Raw genomic sequence first — 14,168 nt, 5'->3', positions numbered from 1 at the left:
CCCCACTGCTTCAAAGACCATGAGCTAAATCCTCAACTGCTGTAAAGCAACACAACTGGGGAGCAGGGAAAGCTCTGGTGAGCCACTGCAGCTCGTCTGGACTATTTGACTTCTGGCCAAATATCTCAGCATTTTCTTACAACTAATGCCCATGGATTCAATTCAGGCATATTTGCTGGCTCCAAGCCCCACCTTATTTCTCCACGGAGTAATTGAGGGTGACTGTTGTGCAGAGGTACACTCCTGCCCCTGCTCAGATGCATCTCCCTGTGCGTGCCCCTGCCTGCAGCTCTAAGGAGTATCAGCCTGCCAGCACAAATAAGCAGTTCTCAGCCGAGATCAACATGAGCACAGGATGGGACTGATCCTGGAAATACCTTAGGGAGTTGCATACACCAGCACTTGGGAATAAAGGTACCAGCCCTAACCATATCACACCACTGGAAAGCATCAGGACACTGAAAGTGACACAAGAGTGATGAAAACACCCACACAGAGTTCTGTGGGCAAGTCCAGATATCCACAGAAGGTTATGTCCATGGAAGTTGCCTCCCCAAAGCCCTGGAAGTTCTACGAGCCCTTTAGGAAAGGGCTTGATTTTACCATGCCAGTTCAGCTCCTGAGGTTAGGAAGGACAGTAAAATAGTCACCAATGCAACCCAGCAAATTTGTTGTTCCTAGATGTGGCATTAGTGCCTGAAAGAGTACGTAGTGACATTTTAAGCCCCCTGAAGTATCCCTCCTGGTGGCCAGAAGGGAGATGCATATCTCTTCTAAAAAGGAACGGGTTTCCCAGAGCAATCCTCTCGCAGCTCCCTACATTCACCTTGCACGGGATATTGTGTCTAAAATGGCACCAGGCACCCAAATCAGTTCTTGGGTGTGCAATCTCATTAATCACTGAGACTCCTCTGGTCCACTGAAAGAGTCAGGCACTTTCAGAAGCTGATTAATTCCTACAACACAGATTGCCCTCGGCAGTGCTCCTTCAGCTGCTTTGACCACAGAAGCCTCAACAACTGGCTTACACTAAACGCCTGAATTTTGGTAGCTAAATTTAGAAGAAATGAATTGCTTTGACTGTATATCATTCCCTAGATGAATACAGTAAGGGCCCAAATCTAACCCAAATGGCTTCTATAAAGATTCAAATCAATATTCTTAGATTGATTTTTTTTTTTTTTTTTAAATAGCATTTTCCCCAGGATATGCCCAGCGCAACTCAGGATGGAAAGTATATTTTCACATAGGACAGCAAGGCAAAATAACTTAAGAGTGTAAATTTAGGAGGTAGACTCATTGACACACTACAGGGGAAATTTAAAGTCAAGACAAGGAGAAGAAAATGCCTCAGGAGCAGAAAGTGGTATATCAAAGGATTTCTGTGTTACTTTCATTTCCTCTTTTTATCCACAACCTTCACTAATCACCACTATTTCCATTACCTAAGAAGGCTTTTTTGCCTTTAGAAACTAGAACATGAATGGCTCAAGTATTTGGGAGAGCCATTTATACAGCACACTGAAGTCAGGGCAGGTTTAAATATAAGCGGTCTGCCCCTCCTTTATCCATAGCAGGGCACACATACACAGAGTTAACCCAGAGTAATGGCATGTTTAATCAGGGGAGTTATTTGAACACATTTGTTCAATATGCCTGGCAGTATTTAAGGTGTGTACACAACCATCTCTCAAGGGTGCTAAAACATAGCTGGAATGAATGGTTATTGCAAAGAATATCTGTTTTCCCTTGCTCTCAGAAGTCATAGAGGTATTCCCCCTGCCAGCCCAGTCACACATTAAAACGTGACTGACAGCCTCTCCCCTCTGCTTCTCCTTTTATAAGCATCATCTTTAATATCTACATATATTAGTTACTTCAGTGTAATGTCAGCTGTGGATAATCAACATTCTTACCTATGTTAAGCACCATCCACACCACCTCAAGGTCACGTTGCATATTCTGGTGTTTTAAGATTCCCTTTATAGGAACAGATTTTGCTAAGTAGGAAGCAGGGCCTGAAGCCTTTACCAGTATCCATAGCTGTTCCTCAGTGTTAAATACCTAAACACAAGTTCATCTTTCAGCTAAGACACTTCCAGTTTTCAAAACCTGAGATCTTGAAGGGAGCCACAGGGAGGATCCACACCTGGAAGCCACCCCATTCGCACACAGCAGGACCTGGTGCCCTCTGGGTGATTCCCAGGGCTCATCCCCAGATGCCTCCATCTGCAGCAGGGACAGCAGCTGCATACCATGAGCCCAAAAGCCTCCTCTCTGACTTGCCCCTTTGGCTAACCTTGCATTACCTGCCTGCTAATAGGCACCCTCCTGTAAGAGCGTTTCTGAGTGCTGGGGGAGAAGATGAAAAGAGGACTTGGGTCCCCAGCTGGTCCCACAGCTGAGCAGGGGACTCGGGTCCCCAGCAGTCAGCACCACCCTGATCCTGTTCCAAGGATGTTTGTGGTGACAAAGAGAGATAACACATCTATTAGAAGTTTCTCAGATCTATAGCCAGCCTTCTAACTTACATTTTAAGCCTTCAGTGTGTGCACAACCCAAGAATGCCTGGAAGCACATGGCCTTCTCTAACAGCACCCCACAAAGCATGGCACCAAACCACCGTGCAGGCAACCAGCAGCTGGCCTGAGCACAAGGCAGCTCACAGACACAGCCCCAAACCACAGCACTGGTTTCTGCCAGGTGGCAGGGTGACACCCAGCGAGCTTCTCATCCTAAAATAATGCCCTAGGAGCTGGGAACCACCACAGCTGTAGGATCATATTGCCCCAAAGGGATATTGGCATTCTGAGCACCAGACTTCATTTATTGCTGAAGTACCATTTAACATCACAAAAGAAGTGCGCTAATGACTCTCCAAGTACCTTATGTCTGTTAAAATCAGCCTTCCTGCCCTGCTGTACCGCAGTCCCCTTTTTCTTTAACCCCATTCTGAATTACAAGGCTTTTCCAGTCCAGAGTCTGATTCAAGTGCCAAAATAAAACCTACTCAAACGGCAAATAACTTACCATGAGATAGTAAAGATCAAGAAGAGTTTATTTTCCTATTTATTATACTTATTTAAAACATGAAGACAACTTAACACTTGGCAGACAGATTCCTCCCACTTAAACATTACAGTGTCAAGGTAAAGCATCTGTTGGCTTGCTTACCACTGGATAACGAGGAACATTTCTGATGTACTAACGAGTCTGAATCTCCTCTGGAGTCTGTAAGAAATGGATGGTATTGTTTAAAGACAATCAGCCACATGATAGACCCCACGGGACCTCAGAAGCTGCACTGTCCTGTGCAGCTAGGTGAACTTCTGTTTCTGTTTGCAGCACTCGGCAGTTCCAACACCTCATCAAGAAGTTCTGCTGATTTTTCACTGTGGCCAGAATAGCAAAAGCATGGCTGTTTTCCACGTCTCATGGCAAACTCCAGATCTCCAGAACTGCTCTGGCTTGCAGCAAGTGCTGGTAAATGGAAACCAAGGCAGCAGCCAGGCTGTTTTATTCCAGGACAGAATAAGTTTGCAGTGGATATAGATGTTATTTCCCGAAGATAGTTAGCTGGCTCATAAATTTACTGCATCTCTACACCCTTTTTTAAAGCCAAAACTTGTGGGAAGAAAAAAAAAAGCACATTTTTTTGCTCCATTGTTAAAAAAACCAATGGTTCTAGGACTCCCTTATTATCAGTGCATGAACCAGGAACATGAATTTCTGCAGCCACACCTGAACAGAGCCAGAGTCCATCAGCTGCTATAAAAATTGCCCATCTCTTGTATCATCACCTCCTGGCCACTGCAAGCACTGCTCAACAGCTGCATCACCGACCACTGCATCAGCAGAAACCTGTGTCTGTCGCGTTGGTACTGGTCTGCACAACACAGACGTCTGCCTGCAGGAGATGACAGCACAGAGTTTCTCCTGTATTTTGAGGTGTCAGTGTTTTAGCCAGACCTGCTTAAAAAGCAAAACACACAGCTCCTTCTGAAGGGAAATAAAAAAACCTAGAGGAGCAAATGAGAGCTGCTCTGGGGGGCAGGAACAGGTCCTAAAGCACTTGGACCTCAACAGGAACAGTAGCTCAGTAAACTTGGTACTGAAGGCAGGTTTGAGCAGAAGGCAACAAGGGTGCCCTCCTCCCCTATGCAGCGCCCAAATTAGCACCAGCCCTAAGCCATGAGTTGCTCAAAGCAGGAGGTGCTGCCCCTCAGAGCCCAGCAGGGGTTTTGACCCACTGCACAACACCAGGGGCCAAAAATCCCATCAGGAGGAGCTGTTGGGTTCGGTACCATCAGGATAGAGGGACACATGAAGACTGTGGCTTAAAAAGCAGTAACTTTGAAAGACGACAGACTACTGATGGGTTTTGGATAAACCACACAAGGGATCCTTATGTTCCATGCACTGCAGTAATCCCTACACCCCTACCTCCCACAGTCCTCTGTGGGAGTGAAGAAAATATGAAATGTACACTAACTTTATGAGGTGACCTTGTCACATACACAGCTTCGAACAAGCAAGGTAATGGCATCTATTAGACGCAGTCCAGATCCTCTGTAAACTTATCATGCATTTGATTTACTGCCCGCAAGTAGAGGTCTACAACAAAATGCAGAGCCAAGGCAAACATGCCCAGGCACAGGTCCTGCTGCCAAGCTAAAACCAAGGCCAGGCTCTGCAAAGATAAGATTAATAACAGGCAGAGCACCAAGTAAGCCCAGTGCAAACTATAATGCAAATCAGCATTTCACACTCAAACAAAGCAGACCTTGGAGATTTGGCTTAAATTTCCATGGCCAGAACCTTTCCATTGTGAATGCTCTGGATGCTCCCAGGAGCTCCAAGGCTCTGCTAGCAGATATCTCTACTCCTGCCTGGTGGCTCTGGGGTGGCATTTCTCCAGGGCAATTTGCACAGCTGGTTTGCAAGGTACGTGGCCAGTCTGTCACTGGAAGTGCCCAGGCCATCTCAATGTCTCAGCTGCTTCTTACTTTCCTTCAAACCATTTATGCCCTCTCCCCCCAGGCTTGCCTGCCCCCAGGAGAGCCTTCTGGCAGCACACTCCCATACTGCCTGTTTCTGACATGTCTGGAACAAATGAAACCACCGACCTCCGACAGAGCAGATAACTCCCTTTTTGTCAGCTAAAGCTTTCCTAGCAAGGATCACACACTGACTGCTCCTAGGGCTCCAAAAGGCTGGAGGGGAAATGTTAAAAGACACCCTAGGATTCTCCTTCTCCTCACCCAGTTGCCATGGGTGTTCTTCCCAGATGCTGAAATATCCCCTCTGCCATCAGCTCAAACGCAACCTTTTACACCAAGGAGCAGCTTTTCAGAAAGTAACCCCAGAAAAGAAATCCTGCTGGCTGCCCCCAGCTCAGAGAAGATTTGCCTGCTGAAATCCTGCCTTCCTTCTGGGAGCTCCTTTGCTCACGCAGGAGCAGGAAGGCACTTGCATGTTTTGAGGAGAGGAAGGGGCCCCATGCTCCTGCAGCACATCAACCCCAAGCCCCTCACAACTCCTGCAGCAGCATTCCTCCTCCCTACCATGCAAACAAATGGTGCCAGGCTGCAAGCCAGACTGATAAAATGGGATTAGGAGAAATTTAGTGGAATATTTTCCTTCTGATTTCACAGCAGGGGCAGCCGCTGTTTCAGGATCTGAGTGCAGCCCAGCCCACTCCTGCTTGTTAGAGGAAGCAGCCTGCAGAAGTGCACCCCAACACCCCTGCACATGGGACCACTGTAACTAAAAGGAGAAAAGCAAAAATTAGCAGTTAATCTTTAAGTCTGCTTTTCAAGAATCTCTCGTTTGTACCAATTAGCCACATTGCTGCACTTGGGAGCATTAGAAACCTTTTTATTATTCATCTTTTCATCTTTCTGCCTATCGCTCCTTTAAAATTTTCAACTGGTGTGATCTTTACTGCCCCGTTCTTTGTTCAGATTACAATAATTTGTCATTTGTGTGCAGACAGCTTCTTAACTGCTCCTGTGTTAGAAATAACCTTCGCAACAATATTGGTTCTTTCATCTCCAGGGTCCTGCAAAGCACACAACTATTGAGTGGCAAGGCATTAAGAATGCAAGGAGACCCCATAAGGCAAGGCGCTAAACGCGAGCTCTCTTGCTATGGAAATGGAGGGATCGCACAGTACAATTGCTCAAATCTAGCCTGCATTAGAAGTAAAACCTTGTTTGAAAAAGGTTCATGGCACCAATGTTGCTTTATCATCTGTAGCCTTAATTTTGGTGGCTGGAAAAGTACTGTTTTTATTATGTTTTTTATGGGCAGTTTGGGCATATTCACTCATCCTTTTATATTCCCTCCCCCCCCCCCATCATAGCATAGTAATTCATGGTGTAATATGCTTCAAGGCCAGACAGAAGTACAATCAGGGTGATGTAGCTTTAGTCACTGTGTAACAGAGGGTAATGAGAGACCACACCACAAAGCCCTATCAAATCTACTGGCACTATGTAGTGAACCCCAAGAGTCCCCCCAAAATAAATGGGGGAACTCTGCACCTGGAATTTTAATGTCTAGCTTCTCAGGACTTCAAGAAGTCCTAAGGGATCAGATCACAGCATGTAATTCCAACACTTGAAAGGGTAAAATGAGCGACCTGCAGAACTATAGCACAATTAGCCCTGATCCCAGCACAGCGGAACAGCACATTAAGGGCTACCAGGGGTTTACAGGCTGACACACAAAGACTGCAAGTCGCCACAGACCCTGCTTTTGGTGGAGTTGGCAAATCGAGCTTTTTTTTTTTTTTTTTTTTTTTGGACAAGATTATAGGCTTGCTAGATAAGCCAGCTCTGCTGAGAAAGTGCACTTGGATTTCTCCAAGACGTTCAGTTCAGCATCATGTGATGGCTTTATGAAAAATATGAATCATATGCAGTAAGTATTACTACATACACGCTGCATTACAAGCCGCCTGGCACATTTTAAATGCAGTTGTCACAGGAAGATATTTGGGATCAGTGCACCTTATAATTAGCAGGCTCCTCCAGGGACCTGCTCTTGGGATGAAGTCGTTCCCCCCCCCCCCCCCACACACACACTTTGGAGTTGCAGACGTGGAAAACAAGAGTTATTCACAGAGGAAATCCTTCCTTTCTCACTAGCCCAGCACTGAATGTATTTGCCACAGCTTCTTTTTCCATTGTGGGCACTAGTCCTCCAAGGAGGGCAGAAGCTGTTTCCCAACCCCTTTACAAGCAAGGCCCGGTGTAAGTGTGTGCATGGCTCCAGACACACACGGCAGCCCGTGACAATGCAGATGTCCCCAGCCACAACCCAAATACCCACCCGTCAGGATCCCACTCCCTTGTGCCCAGGAGAAGCCAGGGGTTCAGTTAAACTGCTTCTCACAGGAGGCTTGAAATGCCCATCACTGAAACTCTGCAAGAATAAATTACACAAACATCTCTCAGGATGACATAGAGCTGATCCTGCATGCATTCAGGGCTGGACGAGATGACGCCTTGAAAGCTCTTTAAGCTCCACTTCCTACAGTCCTTTTGACATGCCAATCTTGGGTCTAAATAAATAAATAAATATCAAAGCTCATATCTTTGTACATGCACAGCAAACAGAAGTGCAAGCAGTTACACATATAAATGCTGCCCTGCAGATCCTGGATGTCTTCTCCTAGGGTTGCCGCAGGACTGGCAGATATCGTGCACTGCCACACGTGCCAACACCTGCCCTTACCTACAGGTGACTGAAGGCACTATGTTGTGACCAGGGACACTTGTAGCTAACACCACTTTGCTCAGTATCTCCTCAACGCACCCTAAATTTAACTCCTTAATCTGTCATATTTCCTGCATTACCTCAGCCCATTTCCCACCCACAACACAGCTCCACACTTGGAGACACCAGCACCCCCTGAGACCAGCTGATGGGCACATTGCAGCACAGCAGAGTTAAGATTTCCATTATTTTATCCTTCAGTGCATGTCATGCTCTGCTGCCATCAGTGACCTCTGGAGTTCTCCTTTAAATCACATACAGCAAGAAAACACCCATGGAGAGCAACAGGTTCATCCCAGGATCCCAGTACCATCATCATTTACCCCCCTGGTTCAGTGTGATGTACACAGGCAGGCTCAGATGGCGTTTTTCCCTATTGATGGGACATGCCCTGACCCCAGGCTCCTTCTCAAGGGAAATAACAAACCACCTCAGAGGTACAGCCCCACTTGCCCCAGCTACTGAAAGCAGCAGATACCAAGTGCAATGGAGGTGGAGGACACAGAAAGCACGTCTACCATCACCATTGTGCTCATGAGGGCATGGTACCAAGACTTGATAATTTTGATCGCACAGAATGCTCCCTTCTTCCAAAACATCCCAAAACAGGATGAGAAAAAATGTCCCCTCTGGGGTGAGCATGCTTGCTTTCTACTGTCAAGCCCAGGGGAAGACGGATGGCACTTGGAAGGCACTGGTCAGAGAAGGGAGAGGGTCAGAGCACAAAGGCCATCTGTCGCCATGTGGGGCCACCATCTAAACAAAGGGGGAGCAAGCCCTGAGCACCAGGACCGTGCTGGGAGCCCCTGGGGAGCTGTAGCCTTCATCAATCAAACAGGGCAGAGCAGGGACACACCAGCATCTGTCACAGCCCCCAGCAAGGTAGTGGCAGGCCCCATATACACGCAAAACACCACATCAAGGGGATTTTTTCCTCAAGTCATGTGCAAGAGCCATTTTTCTTACCACTACTTTGAGATGTGTATGTGCCACGTACTGCAGAGAGCCTCCTGCTCCAAGCCCCTAGAAGCAGCTGCTAAGCCCTGCTGGCTGCTTGAGCTTTTTGGGCAGCCCACATGAGTTACATGACTCAAATCCCGGGCAGCACAGAGGAGATTTTGTGGTGTAAATACAGGCAGCCACAGTCATCCCAGGCTTCAGCTGCATTACATATAACCAAGGAGGAATGCGGGCAGCCCTGTCCGTGCACGCCTCAGGAATTACTTTAAACATGTTCGGGGGATTTAGAGCCAGCGTTTATGAAATAGTTGAGGCGTGTGGTAAGAAGTGTAGCAATTAAAATGCTGATGAATAACAGGTTAGGTCCATGATGCTGGCTGGGGGGCTGCCAGCAGAGGTGCAGAGCGATCACCTCGGTGTGACCTCAGCGGTCAGAGGGCACTGCGTGGTGGCCCCAGGAGGGCTGCACATCCCCATCCCTCCTCGTGCTCAGCATCATCACTGGGGTCAGGCTCTGGCCGCCTGCACCAGCATCAGGTGGGTTTACTGCAGGGCCCTCTCTGCTGTGCCCTTCCAGAGACAACCACAGGGTGCAGAGGTCCCACAGCCAAGCCAGAGGCACTTAATCCCCAGCAGAACCAGAAAGAAGCCGATGGTTTCTGTCAGGTTTTCTCCTACCTACTTGGAGCTGACAGTAGGAGAGTGGCCTGCTGCTCTCCCTGTTAAAAGGATCATTACGGTTGGAAAAGCCTCCAAGATCACCTGGTCCAACCATCCCCCTACCACCTATGCCACCCATTGAACCATGTCCCTAAGCACCATGTCCAACCTTTCCTTAAACACCCCAGGGACAGTGATGCCACCACCTCCCTGGGCAACACGTCCCAATGCCTTTTTCCCATGGGCTCCGTCTCACCTCCCTCCAGCCCTCAGTAAGCCCCCATTTGCAGCAGATCTGCTAGTGATGCCCATTGCTCTACGCAGAGCCTTCCTGGCAATCCATCAGCCAATTTGTCACAGCTCTTCCCGGCAACACCACAGCCAGCCTGCTGCACCAGGACAGAGCTGTCCTCGCCTCTCCCAGACCACGGGAGGGAGAAGTGTCTAGAGCACAAAGGATGACACATCCTAGAAGCAGAGGATTTCCTAGGGGCTTGTAACAGGAGGCTTTTTGCAGTACAATGCACATACACATTCATCTCAAAGTGGTGGTAGGCACAAAGGACCCCAAGGAGGACTCCAAATAGAAGAGGTACCTAACATGCTTCAACTGCTAGTGGGGACCAATCCCCAAGACCAGACTAGAAACATCCCGAGATAAAAACCCCTAAGAGGTTCACAACGCGAACATCAGCTCCTCAGTACACAGTTCTTTTCCCTAGGTTGCTCCTATCACAGCACATTTATCAACAACCCCAAGAAGCTTTGACTCGTGGGGTGCAGCCACACGACACGAGGAAGGAGAAGCCTGCTTACCTCTGCCAGCTGGGACCCTGCGCCCACGCCTGGAGGGCTTCCAGATGAATCCACTGCTACTGTCCACAATGTCTCATTTCCAAGGCTGGAGAAGCTTTGCAGGTCCATACGTTCCTGATGAAACAAGGTGTTTCTAATCAATAACCAGGTTGGAAGGCCCTCAGATTTTCCTTCTCGATAAAACCCTCCTGCAAACAGGCAGCGGGGATATTTTTCCTTAGCATCTCACAGTTCATTTTGTCAATACAACATATTAATTTATAATATTAAAAAAATAAAATAGAACTGCTAGAAACTTATTATCCCCACTAACATTTCACACATTAGAACTTGCCAGCATCCTTCATTATCACAGCCTGGGTTGCAAATAATGGCTCTAGATCAGTACATTATCCTATCTTCTGTTAATGCAGGATTTAATCCACATGCTCTTTTTTAATAACATTTCCCACAGCAACATTCCCATTGACAAATGGAAGCTGACACCTCACTTTTATTCCAATTCAAACTAAAGATTGACTTCAGTTTATTTTAAAAACTTACTGATATTTAAGGACAATTTGATTGCCTTCACAGTCACTGGGGCATTATGAACCACAGCTTTTTTTTTTCGAATGAGCAGATGCTAATAGAAGGAAGATTAAAATTTGGTGGGGAAGATCTTTCTTTCAGCTAGAGAACTCCTCTTACACAGCCTGGTATTAAACAGCAAGCACCAACCCCATACATCTCCTTACCCCATTTCCCTGTAACCCCGTACATCTCCACACCCCATTTCTCTGCACAGAGTGCTCAGCCAGCCAGGCGGTCAGCTTCACAGGCAGGCAGCACCTGGGGATCCACCACCACCCCCAAACACTCCCAGCACTCATGCAAAGGGAAAAGGACTTCCCAAGTCAAATAACCAGCCAGAAAAGCCCTTTAGAGCAGGCTGCCTCTCTAAGCTTGTGGATTGCTTTCCCCCTTCCCATCCTCATGCGAGCTCCCAATACCGACACGCCTCCGGAGGTGCTCAGCCCTCTGCCAGCGCCACCCACGGCCATTTTCAGGAGCTTTCTCGCAGAACTGCCACCAGACACCTAACTACATCCCCCAAAGCCCCCAGCTGATGCTGCTTCCTGCTGCATCCCCCTCCAGCTCCAGCTCCAGCTCCAGCTCCAGGTGGAGCCAGGCAGGAGCCCTTAAAGCGCCTGCAGCCCCTCCCCTGGGGCCAGGGGTGTTTGGGGCCAGGACAAGCCAGCAACACCTGGAGCACCCCTTTGTTTTCTGCTTGGCTTCTTTGCAAAATAGTGGGAAGTCAGTGCTGCTTTAGGCAGGACAGGCGTTATGGATCTTCTTGCCCTGGCCACTGCATTTTGCATTCCTGTTTTTTCTTGCCGTGTTTGCTTCGTGAAGGTTTAGCGTGCCACATGCAGCATTGCACATCTTTCTACCTCTAGGAGTAAAGAATGATTTTTTTTTTTTTTTTTTGGTTCTACAAATCCTGGTGTTTAAGCCCTATAAGCTACCAGCTGAGTCTCTAGTGTGGCCACCATCATACCACCTGCCCTGATTCTCCACCCATCTCCAGAGGAGGCTGCTTCAATCTGCTGGGAATGGGCCCAGCACTGGAATAGGCTTCAGCTGCACAGCTGAGATTCAAAGCCTGGAGAGACGGAAACCCCAGGGACTGCTATCTGCGGGTTCACGTCAGGCCATCAATAACCCTTAGCGATGTTCCCTGGAGAAGAGGAGCCCATGCACGCAGCAAAATGATGGGCTGAAATTACATAATCAGCATCTCCCCTCAGTACAAAGGGAAACAGCCAGCATCTTTCCATGTTGCTATTTTTTTCCTCTTATTACAAAGATGGAGTTGTAAAGAGCAAGGCTGGTGCTCTTGAAACCAGCGGGTCTGCTATGCAAGGCTTATTTCAACCTCCTCACTCCCTGATTCCCACATGGCAAAGAGGCATTACAGTCAAAATGAAGTAATCCTTTGATAAAGTGCAGTCATTTATTTGAAAAGTGTAGTCTCGCCATTAAAATGCAAATGAAATGAGTGCTAATATATTAACGTGGGATAGGAGTTGAAATGGCTTATGACAAGTGCGCTTTCATGTGGAATAGAGTTAAGTGATAACAGTGGGTGTGTAAGAGAAAGCAATATTCAGATGTACATGTTTGTTTATTGAAGATATTAATGAAGGACGGTGCCTAAAGAGTGTTATTATTCCCTCAGCTTGTCTTTCTTTCAGCCTTCCCTGGTTCAAGTCTACTACTGAGAGGTTCTTCCCAAGGGGGGGTTGATCAGAAGTCATCTTTGATGAATGATCTGCATCCACACAAAAGTCTACACAAAAGCTGAAATGTATTTAATGATCTCCTTTGAAGAGGAGCAGAAGGTCCCCCCCAACAGATATCCATATCCCATGTGCTGCAGTTGGCATCAGAGCTTTACAGTGATTCAGAAAAGAAAGGAAAATCTTGAGCCTTTCTACTCATTTTCCAAAGATATCTCCTGGGAGTGTGGCAAGCATCAGGGGGGCTCTGGGGCTTCTCTCTTCTTTTCTGCACCCACTGCTGCCCCTTTGCACACTGATGACCTTAGGATCCTCCCCAGCACTGGTCCCTTTTGTCCTGATGCAAGTCCCCAGAAGCAAAAGCCACTCAGGCAGGGTGTGTTCCTTGAACATGGGGTGCCTCCAGCTTTCACTGCAATTCCTTGTCTCTCCTCTGTTCCACAGAGCTCCTGCAGGTGAGCAGTTGCCTGCCTAGGCACCTAGCCTCAGGATAATGAGTGAGACACCTACAGCAAGGGTCGTGGCTCCCACCACACACCATGAGGAAACACAGGTGAGGAAAGAGGGTGAGAGAGTGCATTTAGGGTTTGCACCACCCATGGGAGAGGTCTCCCTATAGAAGAGCCCAAATCAATACCAGTCCCAGTTGGGCAACAAAACCCCCTAAATCCGTGGACCCAGCTCTGATTCCTTCCCACCACTTTGCAGCTTGGGAGGAGGTGGCAGAGCTGGAAGGTGCTGCAGCTTAGAGTCCCCTCTGCCAGCCCAGCCCAGAGGGGAGCAAAAGCGATGGCGGGGAGGGGAAACAGCCACCCCCATGCCTCGGGCTGGTGCCAGCAGCACTGACGGCTGTTTCCAGAGCACAACTGCTTCAGCTCAGCTTCTCATCCATATGCAAAGCACTGCTAATCACATGGGATCCTCACTTTTTAGATTTGCTTATTTTTGCACTTTCTTGGCAGTTGTCAGCAGAGAACACACCGCTCATCGCGCTCTGCCCTGCGCCTCCCTGCACCCCCCCCTGCTCCCCCCCCTCCCCCCCCAAGCAGGGGGAAGCCTTCACAGGGCTCTCCCAGGCAGCAGAGGAGCTCTGTGAGAAGCAGCTGGGAGAAAACACCGATTTGCAGAGAGAGTTAAAGCACCAGGGATGAGATTTCCAGGCCAGAGGCTGCTTCTCACTCTGGCTCTATCAAGTTAACAGTCTGCATCCAGGGAGGATCAGTGCTGGGACATCAACATCATGCACTATCAGTCTCACTGAGATCTTCTCAAGCACCAGAACTTCCAATATTTCATCCCAACAACCCTGATTTTATCAGCCTAAACCTTATTATGGTGCAAAATCAAGAGCTGGCGTTGTACTGAATTGCCAATGTTTGATGCTGTTTTCCTCCTCTTTCTTGCACAAAGCAAAAGGGAAACAAAGATGTTTCTGGAGGATTGGCTTTCTTTGCTGGGTGCTATTTGCACTCAGCAGAAGGCGTTTTTCCACTTGTGAAAGCAGGCTGTGAAAGCAGAAGCACCCAACCTGTTGGATGATGCTGCCTGCCTTTGTGTCATGTTAGCTACTGAGCATCACATAACACACCCAGGGCTTTGGTGCCAAGGGAGCCATAGACAGAAAGAAAAAAAAAAAAAAAAAAAAAAAAAAAAAAAAAAAAAAAAAAA

General features: G+C 47.9%; 1 long non-coding RNA gene across 3 annotated transcripts in view; it reads right to left on the bottom strand.

The window, feature by feature from the left end:
* Window positions 1-14,168, bottom strand: part of LOC118175951 — a 128,557-nt gene that overhangs the window by 96,316 nt on the left and 18,073 nt on the right. For 2 of the 3 annotated variants that reach the window (XR_004755211.1, XR_004755210.1), the window contains exon 2: window positions 10,219-10,332. This is a non-coding gene — a long non-coding RNA (uncharacterized LOC118175951). Of the gene's footprint in view, window positions 1-3,061; window positions 3,973-10,218; window positions 10,333-14,168 lie in introns of those variants that run through there. The other variant, XR_004755212.1, reaches the window with a different exon arrangement.

The sequence above is a fragment of the Oxyura jamaicensis genome, chromosome 18 (genome assembly GCF_011077185.1).
Source record: "Oxyura jamaicensis isolate SHBP4307 breed ruddy duck chromosome 18, BPBGC_Ojam_1.0, whole genome shotgun sequence".
NCBI classification, from domain to species: domain Eukaryota; kingdom Metazoa; phylum Chordata; class Aves; order Anseriformes; family Anatidae; genus Oxyura; species Oxyura jamaicensis.
Note: the sequence above shows the minus strand (reverse complement) of the source record. Positions and strands in the feature narration are given on the sequence as shown.